The sequence below is a fragment of the Hetaerina americana genome, unplaced genomic scaffold, assembly GCF_022747635.1.
Source record: "Hetaerina americana unplaced genomic scaffold, ioHetAmer1.1.p SCAF_8, whole genome shotgun sequence".
Classification (NCBI taxonomy): Eukaryota; Metazoa; Arthropoda; class Insecta; order Odonata; family Calopterygidae; genus Hetaerina; species Hetaerina americana.
In genome coordinates this window covers 52,403,025-52,423,714 of record NW_027287427.1, presented here as the reverse complement: position 1 = coordinate 52,423,714, position 20,690 = coordinate 52,403,025, and the positions used below count along the sequence as shown (strand labels likewise).

At 37.9% G+C, this 20,690-nt stretch overlaps 2 protein-coding genes across 2 annotated transcripts in view; one reads left to right on the top strand and one right to left on the bottom strand.

Annotated features, from left to right (window-relative positions):
• Window positions 1–20,690, bottom strand: part of LOC139697856 (uncharacterized) — a 486,545-nt gene that overhangs the window by 257,009 nt on the left and 208,846 nt on the right. The gene's annotated exons all lie outside the window — the stretch shown is intronic.
• Window positions 1–20,690, top strand: part of LOC139697912 (uncharacterized) — a 310,000-nt gene that overhangs the window by 142,488 nt on the left and 146,822 nt on the right. The gene's annotated exons all lie outside the window — the stretch shown is intronic.

The following is a 20,690-nucleotide window of genomic DNA, read 5'->3' as shown; positions in this document are numbered from 1 at the left end:
TCATTTTACGTATTCCCCGCCCACCTCCATTCCTACCTCCAGTTCTTCCCATGCCTCTTTGATCATTGCCTCCACATATGCGTCGAACAGCACCGGTGATGATGGACTACCCTGCCTTACACATCTTCCTAACATTGCCCATCCGGACTCCCCGTTCCCCACTCGCACCTGAGCAATCGGAGACATGTAAAGGTTGCGGATTAGCCTTCTGTCCCTCCAATCTATTTCTATTTTCTGCAATATACTCATTAGTTTTTCCCAATTCACTCTATCAAACGCCTTTTCGAAACCTACGAAACAGGCAAATATGTCCTGACTGTATTCCACATATATTCCTCTCGACTAGTGATCTCATTACTGCAGTGACATCACACGCACCTCTCCCCTTACTAAACCCAAACTGATCATCCCCTAAGTAATCATTTGCCCTACTCTCTATCCTTTTGTTGATGATCCTGAGAACAACTTTAGCTGCGTGGGAATCAAACTTATTGTCCTGTAGTCCTCACATGATGTAACCTTTATCTTTTTCGGAATAGGAACTAACACTTATCTCAAGAAGACTGCCGGCCAGATTCCTTCCTCATAGATACTACGAATCAGTCCATATATAGTGTTCCTCCCACATTTTCCTAAACATTTTAGTAATTCCGCAGGAATGTTGTCTACCCTCACTGCCTTATTTGATTTAATCTCCCTTAATGTCCTTTCTATCACATCGACGAGTATGCCTGGACCTAACCTATATTCCTCTACGCAATGTTCTCTCTCAATGTCTAACCTAGTAGGCCTAAGTTATTTACCATAAAGTGCTTCTATATATTCCTTCCATCTTTCTCGGATCTTTTCTTTATCAACTATGGTATTACCCCACTTTTCTGTTACTGTTAGCAGAGACCTTCTCTTCTTACTTCCCAATCGTGATTTAACCTTGCTGTATAGCGCACCAATTTTACCCCTTATAATTTAGATATATGGACAAAAAAAATTTAGTAGCAATCTTAAATTTCTGTTAAAATATTACCATTTATTACTTTTTCATAGTTATTTAAGCATAAAAATATACCCTAGAGCTGGATCAAAAAAACAAGTTTCACTCCTTTGCATGACATAAAACCAGTTTCTCTTACACTTAGTTTACTGATATTATTTGATTTACATTGAAAACAAGGAATATATACACTTTGAGTTTATACGCACAAACTCCTGTAAAGATAGTGCATTTTGAACCCAATAGGGCATAAAAGACCCAAGGGTATAAAATCCTGTACCAGATTCCTCCGTCAGCCAATGGCATGGTTCATTGAATACTGTATGCCACTTTCGAGAATTTAAACGGTCCGCTAAAGCCAAAAAGACACTCCAAAACCAAACGTTATGCGCCATAATGTACATAATTCGTGTTTGCACGTGCTAATTGATAGATTTCAGGCTTTATAACAAGATTGAATTAATCGATTTCAGTCATTTGATTCCGATATTATCGAAAATAACCACTCCCTTAGGACATGGGGCATCCCTACCCTTGGATCTGTCACTAAGTTCAGGTTATACTATAGAAACTAATACTTTACCGCCGACCATTTTCTAGTTAGTTCTCAGTTTTCCTCTCACAAAGAATATGTACACCCCGTTATGAATTCTTAAATTTATTGGCCAGGAAATGTCCACCACACCAGGTATTACTAACATGCTTGGTTTAGGATGGCCAGTGTTAAGCAAACATTATTCAACCAGCACTCACATCTACGAAAAACCGCGAAATCCACTGCAAGAGTGAGTAATCAAGGGTGTTAGGGCACCAGCCAAAAGATTAGTTCATACATGCATTTCACGATGTGTTTGCTCAAATACACAGACACTCATACTCATACATCATACATTATTTTATGCGTTTGACTAAATCATACAATCTTAACCTTCCCAAAAATTAATTCGGGATTTTGAGTTTAAAGGTAAAAAGGAACTATTGTCAATCAAGTAATTAGAGATAGATAGATAGAGATCTTTATTTGGGCGGAATTGAGACCTAATGGTCCCTGCTTCCATTTAAGCCATAAGAGGAGATCGGGGAAAAGTTGGTGGGACATTGCCTAAATTTAGCACCATTGGGAGGAAATTTGTCAGCAGTGGAGTGCTGCTCGAGTATATGGGAGTGATTTTAGTTTCGGGCTTAACCTTATGAAACTACATAATTAAAGCACAAAAGCAAATTGGTAATTTTCACAGTGTTCATTTGCCAACGACTCGTTTATTCGCCGAGGCGACATAAATCCTGTGAAAATGACAAAATTTCTTCTGTATTATTGAAGGAAGTATTTGAAGAAAGAGATGGATTACTGGAAATAAAGTGAATACGGACCGAAAGAAAATCAAGGTGACGTCTCAGATTTTATGACGAGACAAACGAGGGCTGGAATTTGAGAAAAATATTACAAAACCACGGATTGAGTAGAGGTCGAAAGAAACTGGGCGGCTAATGAAGACGAGATGCAGGGGAAGATGTGAATACACCGAAGACGAGGAACGAATATATATTTTTAGAACAGTTTGAGGGAGTGTAGGACATACTAGCAGTTGAATACACCAGCGAGAATAGTGCCTGAGAGGAGTGTTAATAATGATCTGCGTCTATCGGATTATTAAAGCACTGGAAAGGGTTTATGAACCGCGCAGGGCTATTTTTTTTAAACAGGTGACGCACTTAAAATAATTTAATGCATAAAAAAATGTTTAGAGAAATATAATTAGATGGTAAGCGAATTCTAATTCACCCAAATAGCAACAGCAATATGAGCTGAACTTCTGTGAGCTGAAATGGAACTACAAGTTTTAAAGTAAGGGTATGTGATGAAACTGGGACTTCCAACCAAATATTCCAATATTATCGGGTGTACTTTCAGTAAACAGCGATACCAACAGATTCTCACATATTTATAACACCACTCTTTTACCATTTTTTTTTGTCGTGCCAAATTAGTAAGCTCGAAATAGCCGATAGTAAAATTATTTCTAATGTTAAAAGTAAATAGTTACCACTCTCCACGATTATCACGTCTGTAGCGGCGATAATGATAAGGGCGTTGTCTAACCCAACCGAAACCATACGACGATTTGATTATTAAAGCATCAGCTCCTCATATTTTCTTAGACAACATTCTCTTACTAGCCAACTTAAACGAATCTTTGGATGTCCATGACGAAATTTCTTTCAAAGTGAAGCATCAGAAACCTTTTGAGACGTCGTAAAGAAAATGTTGTTTGCGTTCCCACCATAGATTCCAACCTTTTGATGAAGAGATCACCCAATCGATTGAAAAGGAGCATAGACGACCAGAGAAAATGAAGGATAAAAAATGGGGATGAATGGATGCTCTTCGCGCGCGGATTGAGAGAGAGAGCGAGGCGGAGGAGAAGAATCTCTGACAAGGGCACAAGGGGACTCCACGAACCCGGAAATGCCCGGAGCGGGGCTTTCCGGATTCTTGAGTCCCCTTCCCAGGTCCCCACGCCTTTTTCTCCGGCCGAATCATCGTGATTTGGATTCTTGCTGTCCCCGAGCGGTACATCACACGAGTCCACAGCCCTCCGTTCACTCTCCCTTCGCCGACTAAACCTCCCGTCAAACATTTCCCACTACCCCGCAACCTATCCCCCTCATCACCAGCCCTATTTCGTCGCGTTCCGATGTTCCGCGACCACCCTCCTCCCCGTCCCTATGTCCATTTGATGACTGCGTTACTACTGTGTGTGTTATGTTCCGGTCGTTCGTTGTTTGGCCTGGTTCCAGCACCCTTGGGGTGGGAGTAAACCGAGTCTGGGAGTGAGAGAGAGTGTTTTGAACTCTTTGGCGAGACGTTTTGACGGGTGTGGAGGAGAAGGGGATTGTGGGGGCCGTGGTTGATGGAGAGAGAGGTAATGTTGTGCGATATTCATTTTCCAATATCCGACATTCGATATAACCGTCGGAATCGTCCATTTAATGTCGACTTCAAATGAGAAGATCTCTCAGCTTCGCCACTGAGTTGGGTCTAATATTGAGCAATGGAAGGCCTGACCCTTTACTGCCCTCAATAAGGCTTCATTGAGATGAAATGATGGGAAACCTCACTTTTAACATCGATGTCGACCGTAGAAACACATAGAGGAAGGTAATACTATTGAGTGAGCCAAAGTAATTTCTAGTAATAGGTAGAAGATAATAGCCATTAGGGTCCGTTTAAAACTTATATTTAGCAGAATAAATTGAATTAATATATACATATAATTAAAATCATAATATCGAATAAAAGGTACATCCGAACAAAAGAGGAGCTTCATTGAAATCATGTTCCAGATAAACTCATTTATTATACCAATACCGACCATTAATGTATGTTTATATTTATTTATTAACTCGCCATAAACGAAAATGAGAGTATTTTGTTAGTTTAGGAATTATCTACAAAAAGGAATCACAAAACACGGAATAACAAGACCAACAAATACACAAAACAGGAATAACTGAGGAAGGAGTGAAGTAAACAGATTAATCAACAGGGTGGGCACTCTACGAGGTAAATTAAGGCACTAAGTTTGAAGAAGAGGACAAGGAAAGAACAACCGTCAGAGAGGGAATCATATAGGGAGGAGATTTAATGGAAAAGGGTTTGTTTGAAAATGGAAAGAAGAAATTCGGGGATGCACAAAGGAGTCGTATGCCGGGTCGGTTAAGTGGGGCATATCCTAATATATTGAACAAATCTTTTATATCATCCACTTTACGTAGGCATGGACCATCGACACACACATAAATATGCTTGTGTAGTTCGTGTGTGTGAATATATATATATATATATATATATATATATATATATATATATAGATATATATATATATATATATATATATATAAAACGTTTTTGTGTGTTTCTGTTTTTTTGTCTGTGTCCGCCAGTGCTAAGGGTTATACATTATTATTCACGTCCGTGAGACTTACAAAATATAATATATATATATATATATGTGTGTGTGTATATATATATGTATATATATATATATATACATATACATACATATATTAAAGAAAAGCTGCCTCTTTTCAGAGAAAAGCTTCCCAATTCGTGAAATATCGCTATGGAAAAAAACAGAGTCAACCATCGTTTGAAATATTGATTTGGGAGCCACCAAAAAGACGACATTTGAAGCTTCCGGATGTGTAAAAATTATGATTACAACAATGCCATAGGTTATCAAACCGATGAGCGAAACCACAGCGAAAAGTTCAAGGATATTGACTCAGATCAAGAACAAGGTATCAGTTTCTCATCAACCAGTATATGTACGTGTACATGTTGTAAATTGACTAAAACTTTGATTTCATGCATGGCATATCTGGTCTTTTTCTAGTATCTAAACTATTGTCAGTACTCTTTTCCACGCGTTTATCCAAAGTAAGGTCGAACTTTCCCCTCACGCGAGTGGTTTTAGATTTCACCCCTGCCGTTCTTACCGTGTGCATATCAATACTATCTTCATATACAACCTAGATATATCAGCTGCTTATAATTACCTATATCGAGCCGGTCGATATTAAGAAAATACAGGAATGGTAACGATGTATTACAATAACTCACATCCCTACGAAAATGAGAAGAGAAAGATAGGTGGTGGTGGTTGTTACACAGGGGAGCGCTATTACGTACATATTCGGACCGCTCAGCAACATGGCCGGGCACTTAATCAAGGCAATTGGGGCGCGGTGTCAAGGGCACTTAATCTCTCATCATTCCCACTCGGAAATTTTTCGTCGCCAGAATCGCGGGCCAAATGGCGGATCCTTCCCACAGAATTCGAAACAAAATGAATTCTGACCGCGAAAATTACGCTCTAGTTTTCAGCACCTGGCCTTGTCCGTCAGGGCGGATGGACTTCAGCCAACTTTTTTTTACCGGGGGCATCTTCTCAAAAAATGAAAGGAGACCCCCTTGTTCTTCTTCCGCGATTGATACGTAAGGGAAGCGCTACAGAGCTTGAGTTTGTATCGAGGAACTCGAATGCCTGAGTTTATTTACGCAAAGAAACTCGAAAGTCGGTTATCAACGGGAAGTCATTCGCTTCGGATTTTGGTAGATATTCATTATTATTAAAATGAAAAAAAAATAATATAGCTCTTTCCTGTCTAGATACATTGAAAAATCGGGCGTATCAGACTTAAAATATATCCTACAAACCTAATTTCTAAAACTTTACTCCAAGGTGCCCATTCTTGCATGATGTAGGTGGCAGGCATATAAGCGGACGAGTTTCCACAAGTGAAAATATATATTTCTATTACTATGTTTAAAGTGCATACGTGTGCATTAATATCTGGTGCCCTAGAATCCCATACCAAACACACATGCGACGGGTTGATGGGTATTGCGTAGAAGGGTTAAAATTTTCGAATTTAGTGCAAATATACATTCACAAATACAACACCTGTACTGTGAAGAAACTCTAGGCCCGGGTGTGTGATCATTATTTGTCATGATTTAAACCCTTTAATGAAGAGCTCATTAAGTGATCATAAATGGGAAAACAAATAGGGGAGTGGTAATCAGAAAAGAAAGACTTTAATTACAGAGTTGAGTGTCTGAATCCGATCATTAACGCTTTTTACAACCCCAGATTCACCAAAGCCTGGTGATTTTTTTGTTACCAGATTTTGCTGAGAAACCAAAGGCGGTACAGGGAAAGAAACTTTCTATCTTACTCTAATTTGTAGATCTCACAATTTGTAGGGTATAACACGGCACGAGTTTCACCCTGACATAACAAACCAAGTTTCGAGTTTATTGATGTGATGTTTGAACAAAAATATACCTCGTGAAAGGATATTTTTGCTGACGCCATCATTAACCTAGTAGCATACTCTTATGCAGAAAATAAAACCACGCTTTAAAATATGAGACAGAGTTAAACACCTCAAAACAGGCTTGGTTTTCAAACTGGCACGAAATATTTCTTTCGGTACACACATCGGAAGAGTATGCACGTCAGAAACTTGGTTTCAGAAGTTAGGTTGCAGCAAGAGGTAATTAAAAGATAAGAGAGAGTTGTGGGTGTTACTTCGCTTTAGTTAGGTCAGATTTGTAATACGCGGCAAGTATTTGGTTTTCATGTCAGAAAATGTTACATCAGGAATTGGAAAATGTTGATAGAAAATCCACCAGATTTTTTTTCATTTGCTACGAGAAGAGAGATGATTATGTTGGAGGACTTGGTTGGGAGGCTCTAGATTCAAGTAGAGAGCAGACAAGAGATGGGCTTTTGGAAATGTACAGGGCAACTAATTTTCTTACGACAACGAGGGAATTATGACACTAAAATATATTGGTAAATTCGACCATAGGTATAAAATAATTGAAAAAGAGACACCATCAAGGGCAAATTCAAGAAGAAGTTTCCACCTTGCACGATACGCAACCTACCAAAATCGGATGTTTATTAGAATATACATACATGTACATTCTAATAAATAAGCATTTAGTAATTTCAGCTACTGCGTAGTGCGCACATATAGGCAGAATTGTGTATATGGGAGCGAGTGTTTCTGTATAGTATCTAATATATATTCAAATGTAATTATAAACGAAGCGCGAGCCTTGTCTGTAATGGTTGTACATGCATGGCTGGTAGACCATTGCGAAATTGTGGCAGTTTCTTAAGTGGTCTCAAGTACCTACGTTAATTAGCGCAAGTTTTGTTGTCAACTTCTAAATTTTGCGAAGGCAAATTTCGAATTTCTTTTAATTGCCAACTATTTTTTTTACGTCCGTGTAAAAATATCTCCAGGTAAAAAAATAGAAGGATCTTCTTTTGGGAGTAAATTGGGAGGAGGAGGGCTGAGGGGAGAATGAATCAAGGTGCTACTTTTAGCGCCCGGGGAATGGAGAGCTTTACACGCTCCATCGCCCGTGCTGGACGAAGCATTGTTATCACTTTGTTTTTCTCACAGAAAGTGTTCACGAACGCCACCTGACCCAATTCTCTAAAGCGTACCTTGCCAAGGGTTTGATTATTAAGCTAAATGTTTTTAGGGTCAATGACCCCTGTTAAGTTTTGAAAGTGTGGACTAGGGTGCTCAAAGCCAAATTTATGAAGAAAAAACCGGGAGAGGATGAAGCTTCTTAAATCATCCTCGCGAAAAAGCTAAATCGATTTCCAGATGGCGTTCGAGCAAGTCTGACCTCCAGGGTAAGATCTTCACAATCCAGTGGCCTAGAGATATCGGTTTCAGAGAGTGATTTGGTTTCCTGACATTTCCTGGTTCATTATGAATTTTATGGGGATTAATTTCCAGGCCATTTGATTGAGAAGACTCAATAAAAAAATCTAAATACGGGAAATTTCATTCTATCCTCCCAAAATATTTCTCGTCAGATAAATGTCCCTTAAGGATGGAAGGGAAAAACCTTTTCAGATTCTCATTCATGAAAAACGCAGTTGAGCAAACTGTTTCACCAGTCACTGGAAAATAACATAACCTTCAGGAACGGAAGACATGGAAACGGATGCCCTCCTTCACCTACAAAGTCAATATTTTGGAACTGGGGTTTGAGGGAAATATGCATATTTAGTTATTTATTTCACATTAATCCGAAAACTGCACTTTGACCTTTACATCGGACTTTTAGCAATTATATAAGAAGAAAAAAATTACAAACACCCTTGTCCAAGATGGAGAAAAATCCACCTAGGTGGGAATCGAACCCCCGACCTCTGGGTTGGCAGGCGAGTACGTTGCCCCACCTACACCGGAGCAGGCCAGTTGGCCAGCACATGTATACGGGGCAGGATAGAAATGATGAATTTCGAGTAATTATATTAATTAAGCACTTGATTTAAAAAAAAATAACTTTCCGAGGAAATTTCCCAGCTCCGTTGGACAAAAACCCTTTTCAAGTACCGGCTGTATTCAACGTCAATGGGGAAAGTTGTCAGACACAGTGGTGGCATTTTTGACGATAGATTGAGTCAACTACAATACCTGGAAGGGTAATTCTATTCCCTTCCCCCTCGCTAAACCCTTACATCCTTTCCTCCTTCTCCAGCCCTCCCTCTCAAACTCCACCCCGCGAGTGAACTAGATCTCAAGTGGAGGATTTATGTGCGTCGCGGGGTTGAATAGGGATAATGTGTCCACCCGGAGTGAAAAGAAAATTAAAAGGAGCGGATTGCATTCAAAATAATGGAGCAAAGCCTGATTTGTGAGGTCTGTGTGTGTGCGTGTGCAGTCTCTAAAAACTGCTACCGTGGGGAGGAGGTGAATGAAACAAGATGCTTCCTCCAATGGAAGAGATCATTGAGGTAAATTGACATTAGGTAATCTTCGCGTCGTTGAAATTTTGATGAATACATCGTAATTTAATAATACTCGCTGATTTCTCACTGCGCTCCGTATTTAAATTGAAATACGGTAATATGTATTCAGATTTTCTTAAATCATACCTACATTCTGAAAAAGTTTATCAATGCCCTTTTAATTTGATTTATTTATTTTTAAAAGATATATAACCTCCAAAAATGAAATTAATCCTTGCGAGCATATTTATTGTTTATTTTTAACGGAATGTTTTGGACTTTTTTTACACTACAGTATCTACTTTAATACGAGAACTTTTAGTTTCAAATGGTAAAAACATAAATAAGCAGTAATTGAGAATACCGGTCACGTTAAGCACGGGGGATTGGCATCTGAGGAATCGCCATAAAATGCAAAAGGGAAATGATAATTTCTCATATTAAAATAATTTTATGGGAATTGCATAAATATATTTCCATATTCATATTTTATAGTGCACAACGCCGGTGGTTTTTAGAAAACTGAAGTAATATCTAATATCGTAAAACGAATTCATGAAAAAAAACAAAAATAAACTATGAGAATCATTTTGTTTGCATTTAGAGTAAGAACAATATGCAACAATTGAACTTCGAAAATAAAAAACGTAATTGCTAATCAGTAATCAATAATGACATTCCTCTTTTTATTTAGCATAAAAACTGAAATATTGTCAATTACAGCAACCCATTTAATAATTATTGCCAAAGTCAATTAATTAATTAAATAAACACCTATCTAAAAAGCTTTCCGCACTCTCAAATTTAGATTCATGCATTTCATTATATTTCGTCGCCCGGGGTACAAGATAAAATTTACAATATCTGGCTATCTTACAATATATAATCTCTAATTATAAAACTTTACAAAGAGCTCGCATTTAAAAATTATCGTTATATCAAAAAAGTTATTATTTCGACTAACTATAGCCATGACATTTTGAATAAATGGCAATTCTCTTCGGTTTCCTTAAATGGCGATTATTCAAGAAAGTACTTTATAACTTGAAGAGCAGACATGATTAATCAGAATACTTTATCAGATAAATAATCCAAATTTGCTAGAATCATTTATCTGCTGATGAATTATTCCAGCGAGCGCGAATGGCGTTGTGTAGATCAGGGAAGCAGAGGCGAACCATTACTCATTAACTACTTCCAGGCACCCAAGATAAAGCAGAGCCCGTTTGTCTGATAGGCGACGCCCTTCCCCAGCCAACCAGGAGGATGCAAACTCAATTTCAGCTACGGAGAGGAACGTTATGCCGGGATGTGATGTGAAGGGTTTTATTGAACTTGTCGAAGATACCGAATGTCCTCAGCCGTCGGAGCACCTAAAAATGAAAACTCCAACGTTTCAGCCACGATAACGACGACCTAACTGTCACCATGGTTTTGACACGTGCGATGATCCAGCTGAGGAGAGCTTAAGAAACTAGAATCAACATTGTGTGCTCGCCACTCAGATTAAACGCTTGAAAATGTCGACTTTCTCAATGCTAGTCATGAAAGACTACTGGAATTGATTACACAATACATACATTACGTAAATAAAGTCACTTAAAGACATAGCTAATTAATGATCATAATAGATTAATTATTAAAAATAGAATTCTTTTAATCTTACCTGGGGGTTATTAATGGAAATAAAAAGTCTAATTAGGTATAAATCTTCTAAAAATAGTGGTTAACTATATTGAAAACTTTTTCGTAGTTTTTGTAACATAGGGATATGTAAGAATCGTTGCAACTTCAATTTATGTAAAAAATGAATATGTCTATGTTCATCTCTTTGATAAACTGCCCATTTCCAAATGATTTTTCTTCAGAACATTATGGATGAAAAATTACGTCGTTGGCTATCAACACGAAAATTGATTTGAACCAGCTCTCCATGCTGTTCATTGTCAATCCTAATCATTCCATCATAGTTCCTTTCGCAAACGTCTTACACCACCTCTTCAGTAATTCAACCTTGACCTTCCCCCAAAAGTCCTTCTCTCTTGGTTTCTTTCAATTACGGCGTTTGGCTAGTTATTTTGCCTAAAATATTTTCCGAAAACTCTCCAATGCCCTTTAAAAACGGTATTGGATGTAAGGGGATAATGTAGGTCAAATACTGACTTTTTATAATGAGTAACAGGTAAAAATGTAAAGAGACCACTCTGGGATGCGTATGCTTAATCTCTGTGAATGAATAAAGCGGAACATACTTAGAGAGATACGTCCCCATGGCAGATTATTATTCCTGGCTGTCGGATCACGCTGGGTACTCGGCTACTTAGTATCCACTTCACTTAAATTGGGAACGAAAATTACTCCACTCCGCCTAAAGTTCCGAGTCATGTACTGAGCTTGGGAGTCGCAGTAAAGAAATGCGCAAATACGGAATTTGGCCTCAAATCGGCTTGAAAATAACCTGAAGTCACGCTTTGATGTCTTCTCCCTTTTAAATCTTTTTTCTTTAATTGCTCATCTCCTCTGTCGCCTGTTCGTGAAACTACATCTGGGACTGCGAGGGGAATTCTTGAAGTCCATTTATTCCGATAATCAAGATAAGCAGCAACACTAAAATGTTGTAAAAATCGAATATTTTCCGAAGAAAGACGATGATATGCAGATACAAGAAGATGAAGTACTGAGCCAATGGCTGGATAGAAATTTTTCTGCTTCGTACATCAATACTACCTTGATCAAAAAGTTCCCGGAATAACCACCGTGTGGCGCTCCCATCGTTCCGATTTGAGTTCTGTTTTTTTTGTTAAATTGGTACATCTGTTGTTGATATTCCCTTTAAATCTTAGTGTCATAACTTGACATTTGCAAAAGTTACGTAGCCAAGAGTACATCTATCTCTGTGTGTGTTGGCGATTTTTTACAATTTCAGAAATGGATTTAAATTTGCAACAACGAACTTGTATTAAATTTTGCGTAAAAAACGGATTTAGTGGCGCACGGACGTTGGAAATGTTGGAAAAGTGTTTCGGCAACGATTCTCTAAAAAAAACGGTCGTTTACCAGTGGCACGAGCGGTTCAGAAGTGGTCGTGAGTCAATCGAAGATGATGAACGCAGTGGCAGACCATCGACATCGAAAGTCGGTGAAAAAATTGATAAAGTAAAATAAATGTTGGTCAATAACCGCAAATTAACCATCAGAGAAATAGCGGAGGACTTGAACATTGCCTATGGATCCGCCCAAGACATTGTGGTTAATGATTTGGGTTTCCGTCGTGTAGCAGCAAAGTTGGTGCCAAGAGACCTCAATTTCATGCAAAAAAGAGACCGTGTTGACGTCGCAAAAGACATGATTTGCGAGGCTGAATCCGATCCCACATTCATCAAAAGGATCATTACTGGAGACGAGACGTGGGTTTATGAGTACGACACGCAATCCAGACATCAGGCAAGTGAATGGCGTTCACCAAATGAGCCGAGACCAAAAAAACCACGTCGTTTTCAGTCAAAAAAGAAGGCAATGCTGACGGTTTTCATGGATTACAACGGTGTAGTGCATCATGAATTTTTGCCAGAAGGCCAGACAGTAAACAAAGAGTATTATTTGGGCGTTATGAGACGTTTGCGTGAAGCAATTCGCCGAAAGAGACCAGAAATGTGGGCAGAAAACTCGTGGATTTTGCACCATGATAACGCACCGTCGCACAGTGCTATCATTAATCGTAATTTTTTGACGAAAAATGCAACAAATACCATCCAACAGCCACCGAATTCACCTGATTTGGCTCCCTGTGACTTCTTTCTGTTCAATCGAGTTAAAAAACCATTACGGGGAACGCGTTTTAGCAGCCGAGAGGAAGTAATGGAAAAATCGCAGGAAGCACTGATGGACATACCGAAAACCGAATATAAAAAATGTTTCGAGGATTGGATCAAGCGCTGGCATAAGTGTGTTGCAGTCGATGGGGATTACTTTGAAGGGGACAATATAGATTTAGATGAATAAACTTGTATTTTTAATTTTCTGAATAAATTCCGGGAAATTTTTGATCAAGGTAGTATACTCTTGCAGGTTAGATATAATCTCCGATTAATGTAAAGGTGGACCATAACTAAACATTGACAAATACACGGCAATCAAATTATGGCATAAGAATCAGGGTGCCTGAAATAAATCGCCACACACACATATATGAGTGCTTCTACATCATCGATGTTTTTATATACACATATAAATATATATATATATATATATATATATATATATATATATATATATATATACATATGTGTGGCTTCTACACCATTGATGTGTGTGTGTATATATATATATATATATATATATATATATATATATATATATATATATACACACACACATCAATGGTGTAGAAGCACTCACGGGAGGAAAATAACATCAACAATCTATCCGGCATATCATAATAATTGTTCATGTCCCAAGCTCCACAGAATGGGGGCGCACTATTGAAATTAAAGACGCACTTGTTTAAGCAGATGATAACACTCTTTGCCGAAATGATTGCAAAGAGACAATTCCTGAGGTGAAAGAGTGAAACTGTATTGCTAAAAATATTTACACACTGCATATTGAATAATATTATCTTCGCGGAGGTGTGAAAATAATGAAAGCAATATTTTTCTGGTCTTGTCGAATAGATTCAAAAATTGAATTACTGGACGTTTTGATTGCAAAAAACTATTAAATGCACGCTACGGACGTAATTAATTGGAAATTATCTGTTTCTTTGTTACAGAAGTTTACCACTAAATTTACCCCCTAATCAATGGAATAGTCATCAATAAAAAATGGTTGAAAACACGTTGAGAAATAAGGCCTACACCACGACTTTAGCTGTCAATAGTCAAAGAATATTAAATTCATCAAGATATTTTTGCATGAATTTTCTTCTGCTAAAGAAGAAAATTCATGCATTCTCTAGGTAGATTGAATAAAACTGACCATTGATCTCATTTAATCGTTGTACAATTATTTTTTTATATTTACCTTCGTTAACTTATGTTAAATTGAACAGAACGTATTCCGCCTTTTGGGATTTTAATTAGGCATGAAGAGAGGAGACTATGAAATAACATCAAAACTGCCTAATATTTTGTCATGGAAAGCTGCCATATGCTCATAAAAACAAGAATAGAGGATACCATTGTCACAAGGGGAATTTCATTTTTTATGCCTAGATAACAAAACGCCTTACTGAATCCGCTTGTTTTCCTTTACATTGTTTTTGGTATTTACTTCATTTCTTAAAACTAAATAATCAACGGCCTCTAAATTTTTCATTTAAAGTGGAACAGACTGGGAGTTCAACTAGGAGTTTTTTTTCTCAATCCCTATGATGCCAAATCAGCTATTTGAAATTGTGAAATTATTTAAGGTTTTCAAAATATCAAAATTTGACGGACAGTATGTTCCTGGTCAACTGCAATTTTTTCCACATATTTTTACATTTCTGGCTTCAGGATGGAACAGTGATAGTAGCAAAAATCGCAACTATTTCAAATATTTTTGTATTTCAGGTAATATGCCACAGTGCAATCACATTGTCAAGTTTTGTTCAAAAGTGAGTTAACGAATCAATTCATTTTTCTTCAGTGATAGTCTTAACGATATGATAAGTTATTCACACGATATTTATGCTCCTTTTCCGAATCATACTATATTACGTTTGTACTGAATTAAAGAACTCGAAAGCGGTAATTAAGACTCTCAAAGCCAGATCCACCAATAAATATTTCAATTAGCACCTGCTAATTTATACGCGAAATATCTGGCGAAGAGACTTCTATTACGTTCAGACAGATGTGTCGATTACCTTAGGAAGTCATTTCCCTGAATTTTACTGTGGAATTCAGGTTTTTAATTTTATTAAATACTAATAACCCATATTTCAAGTAGTTAAACATGACCGTAAACATTAACATTTATTTTCACATTAACTTTATATTTTAATTACCTCGCAGATAATAATAATGCGTATAATTATTCTAGATAATATGCATTTAAATGCTTTGGCTCCCATTTCTACTGTTGTCATGAAACTAAATATCAGTACAGTAAACGATTAAGGGTGTGTGTATGCCCTGAAACATAATTGATGTTCCGTTGGTTAAAATTGGATGTTATCCCATCGTGCACGTAAAGTGAAAACATCGGTACCCTCTGCCCAAACTATAATCAAGAATGTCATCAATTTTTAAAGCTACTTTAAAACATCAACACTAAAATAATTATACTGCGCTTTCGTGATGTGATATCTACGGGCTCTATTTTGAAAAACACAAGGCCTTTCCCACTTATCTTTGCTCCGAACTACGGCGAAAATCAAAATCGTTGTGTTTTTTTGGTTACATATTACATAACTCCTTCCGAAACTCATTTGTTCTCCTTGAAATTCACTTCCAATTGATAAATAATTTATTTGTTCAAATTGAGTTACCCCTAAATATTCCAATAAAAATATATAGAAAGTCAAACGGTGTGTTTCTTTTTCAATTACTTTGATTCCTCCTCCAAAATAAGATACCATAGAATAATTAAAATATTTCAACTCGAAAAAATGTCAACGAACCTACGTAGGTTTCCATTGTTAGCTCTATACATTACACAGGTAACGGACGTTTCATTAAGAGCAGCCAAATATTCAAGATAAATACAATAAGAAGAAGTTATACTGAGAGTATTCATTATCTCCATAACCATTGCATTGTGCAACCCCCATCAATATTGGGTGTCTACCCCATATGATGGGGTTACCCAAATCCTGAATAAGGAAAGCAGGCAAATGATATATATATATATATATATATATATATATATATATATATATATATATATAAATATATATATATATATATACATAATATCGATGATGTTGAAGCAAGAGGAAAGCCTCAGAGAAGGCCAAAAGTTTAAACTTTCTGAAACGTGTGTGTCCATGAACGTGTTTTCTATTTTAATTCTTTGTTCTATTGTCCCGTCCAAATTATATATATATATATATATATATATATATATATATATATATGTATATATATGTATATATATAATTTTAATATCACTGTACTAACTATAATTATAACACACGAAAATAGAATGGTCTATTTTCACTCACGAGTTTTGAAACTTACAGAAGTTTCCTGATGCATATAAATAATACACCATTGCATTTTTATTCACTTAGTACAGAATACAGAGCATTGAATTTCATGTCTGAAACACTAAAAAGAACTACTTCCCCTGTTACATTTAAGATTTTCTAAGAGAGGAATTTTATTTATTTAATTTCACAAATGGAGTAATATACCCTGAAATGGGATGCGTCTGGCAACCCTATCCTAAAATGACCTCCGTCTCCACGGATTCTATCTGGTGGAAAAGGGTACCCAAATAGGTCCCACTGCACCCAAAGGATGAGGCCCTTTTCGGACCGGACGGGAGGCGAGAGGAGCGATTTGTAAGCCCGTGAAGGCTCTCCGGAACAAAGGTGCGAGAGCGGAGAGGGACTACGGTTCGTACGGTAACCGGAACGGGCGCCGCTTAAAGGGTCGTGGGAAGGCGGGGAGGGTTGGGAAAAAAGAGAGAAAGGCATCAACATGCGTTGAAGGGTTAAGAGAATGGAGACGTTGGGATGAAATAGAAATTGCTGGGGAGAAATAATGAAAAAAGGGGAGAGTAGAAGAAAGAGAATGAAATTCGCGAGATAATGGAGGAGAGTGGACCGTTCTTGAAGTTTCCCCCACTTCCCTTTCCTCCGGCATCTCCACCCTTACCAACGCCTTGGAACTCATCCTTTTGGGTGGGATATGGAAGGCGTTGTCATGGTAACCTCACCTCCTCCCCCTTCCTCCCAATCTATCCCTCTCTCTCCTCTCTTCACTCATCCCTCCTCCCTGTCCTCCTCCCTCCCTGGCCCTGACAACACGCAGTGGATTATACATGAATAATTGAGATTCCCCTTTCCTCTCTGATCCCTCTCTCCTTCTATTCATCTCTCTCTCTCTCTCCCACCCTCTCTAAGCCGCACACCTTTCCCATATATCCCTGTATAGAAATAGAGAGAATTCTTACTGTCGGGATAAATAAAATTCGCGCGGAGCAAGCACGATGCATAAAAATCCTTGAATAATTGATATCCTTTTCCTCCCTCTCCCCCCTTCGTTGAACTAACTCTTTGTGGTACTCTTTTCCCGAACACATTTGTACATTAATAAAGCATAGAATTTTTATAGTTGTGGCCAATAAAGGCGTATAGAACATTTCGCATAAATGAATTTCACAACAGGCTACTTAGAGCATTTAAAGAACCGAGTGTTTTTCCTCCTCGAGCAGAAATCAGTGCCCTATGCAAACGTAAGTCGGTTTACAGTATGTAGTGATGATAATATGGCATAAAATATTAACCTTAAAGGGTTGAAAGGCAACGAATAGTGAAAACAAGATCAATATTTTGCAACATAGATTAGGTGAACCACACCCTGGGCAACATCTTCAGTAACATCAATAAATATCATTTTAGTGACATTTGCTTGATTTAATATTTATCAGAGGCACGCTATTTATTGTGTACGTGTGAGATACAGATAGAGAGCCTAGCGACAGATGTAAGGTAATGAGAACCTGACGAGAGGAAGTTTTGAGATCAGACGATTTATTCAAATAAATACTCATTGAGCGAACTGACGGGTTGCTAACATATCATAATATGAAAATGTCTATAGTGTAACTTAAATAACACTTTGATGGTACTAATTAGATTATCATGATGTTATAATGTCTACAGTGTACCCTGAAATCATTTTATTCACTATCAAAAATGTAGTAGTAACACTGCAAGATACTACCAACGTACTATGTAATAAAGGCCACTACGACGTCGCCCATATGGTGGCCTCAGAATACCTGTATTAAAGTAATAAGACTTTGATATCTGTATCATAGCGGTCACATGTACCCTAGTACCCGTGTGAATAGTAGTGGTCATATTTTGCAGGGTATTAGGGTATTTATTAGAAAATCAGAAATGAGAAAAGGTTCAAGAAAAACGTGAAGCCAACACTAAAATACTGTTTCTTTGTGGACGTACGTAAATCGTTAACTTCAGCGAGAGTGGGTACTCCTGCCCACGCTCACGAACCTCGTTTCATCCCAAAATTTAAACCCACCCCGCTCCGAAGGGAGTACCTCAAGGAAAAGAAACTCTCGTCTTCCTACTTACCTCCTCGACCTCTCGAACGATTCTAGCCTCTCGACCGCTCATCAACATACACACACACACACATGGAACAAGGACGCGATTTTCCAAGGCTTGGCCGCCACAATTGAGAAGAGCACTCTCGCTCGCTCTCCCCCCCTTTTCCCTTCCCCTGCCACTCCTTCGCTCCGTTGCTCCCGCTCTCGTTCCAGGCTTGGTGTGGGGCAAAAGCCCATTCCTCCCTCCTCCTTGACCTCTAATCCCAGCGGGGAAGCCTCTTACAGGGTCTTTCCCACGCCTTCCATAACCCATTCTCAGGCAGTCCTCCAAAACTCCGGCGTTCGAATTACGGCATCGCTCTCCCTCTCGCCCCATGACCCTTAGAATTTGTTAGATGAGCACCGTACGTATCGGTACTCGATAATATTCGATGACCATCGAGCGAAGTCGTTGTTTAACTATTTTCTAATTACCAAAACTGGATTATTGTCGACGGAACCTCAGTAAATTGAAAGGATAGGGGGAATTGCTATTAGAAATAGGAATAATCTGATATTAATTTTGATTTCAATCCATTCACGAGTTGCCTTCAGATTTTACGGGATCCCAAATTTTCTTCTCGAGAATAAGAGTAGGTATAAAGATGTGATTGAGCTTAAAATAAGCGGAGACTATAAATACAAAGCATTGATGGATGAACCACAGAATTGACGGGCTTTGCATAGAAATCTCTAACGTATGGAGTGTTTTCAATTCTTTAGATGGCATCGTTCATCGTACAAGAAGCGTGTAAGGATACGTTTTCTTCGCTTGCGGGCTTTAAAACTCATCGAAATTCGTCGTCAATAAATCGAAACATACGGTGACGGATCTACAGATATGAAAAATTTGCATCCATGGGTGTAATACTTGTAGTTCAAAGAAGGCCAGATATCGCATGGTTATGAACTCTCAAAGTTTCTGCCAGGGACCAGTAGTATTTCCCAAGGGGGGAAAAGTGAGTCCTACAGAAGGAACTCGCGGCGGCCATGGCATCATAGCGTTGACGCTGTAAAAATATGTTTGCCTGCAGGAAGATCACATTGAACAGGAACCGTGGTTATATTTTCATTCATACAAAATACACGAGTTTCATTTATCTCGTATAAATCGAGTTTCTTAGAGTATAAAATGTCGGGCCTATGCATTGGAAAACCTTAAGTTAACTGCAAGCAAGGAGGCCTCGATAGATTGGGACGAATGTTTGAGGCGACAGTGTTGGGAGAGTAAAGGTATAAGGGAAGAGTGAGGAAGGGAGCGTTGGGAAAATGGACCATATGTTCGTGTTTTTTTATATGATTGTCTGAATCTTTGAAGCTTGGTTCTAAATATCGAACCTCGTTAATTTAGGAGCTTTTTTATAATCGGTATACCCTACGTATGTCGCCTAGATGTTATTTTTATTGTAAATATTACATATGTATGTATATATATACATATATACATACATACATATATATATATATATACACACATATATATACATTTATATTTACATATATATATATTACATATATATATATATATATATGTAAATGCAGTATAAACTAATTTCATTGGCTTAGAATTTTCTACGACTACTTCAGTTTTGTTTTTGACCACAGGGCGCCAGTTCAATTCAACTCCTATATCTGGGCATTTTTCTGACCCTAGCCTAAACCATATCCTTGTGATTTTCGGGCTATCAGAATTTCTAGGAAATAATGAGAGGCCCACGGAAAGCAATGTAACCTGAATGCGTTAATTAAACACGCCACAAGGATTAGCACCAGGTGGGTTCAACCCTCTCTTATCGAACCGTCACTTAAATGGTGGTGTTAGTGAGAATGGGGTGAAAGTTTTAAATGGCTATCGGAAGAACCAGAACCTTAAAAAATTGAACAGAGGAAGCTAGACCAAGACTTCTAGATAGACACCTACCTAGCTATACGGTGATGCAATTTGTTTTTGGTGCAGAGAATAAATTATTAACACTTTTATTTCTATAAACAGATTGGATTACCCTGATGTAATGAGAGAAATATTGGCGCCAGCAAATTTAAACTCGGGGTTTCTCTCAATTAATTAGTGATCATAGAATGCAATCATCTTCCACGCCTTC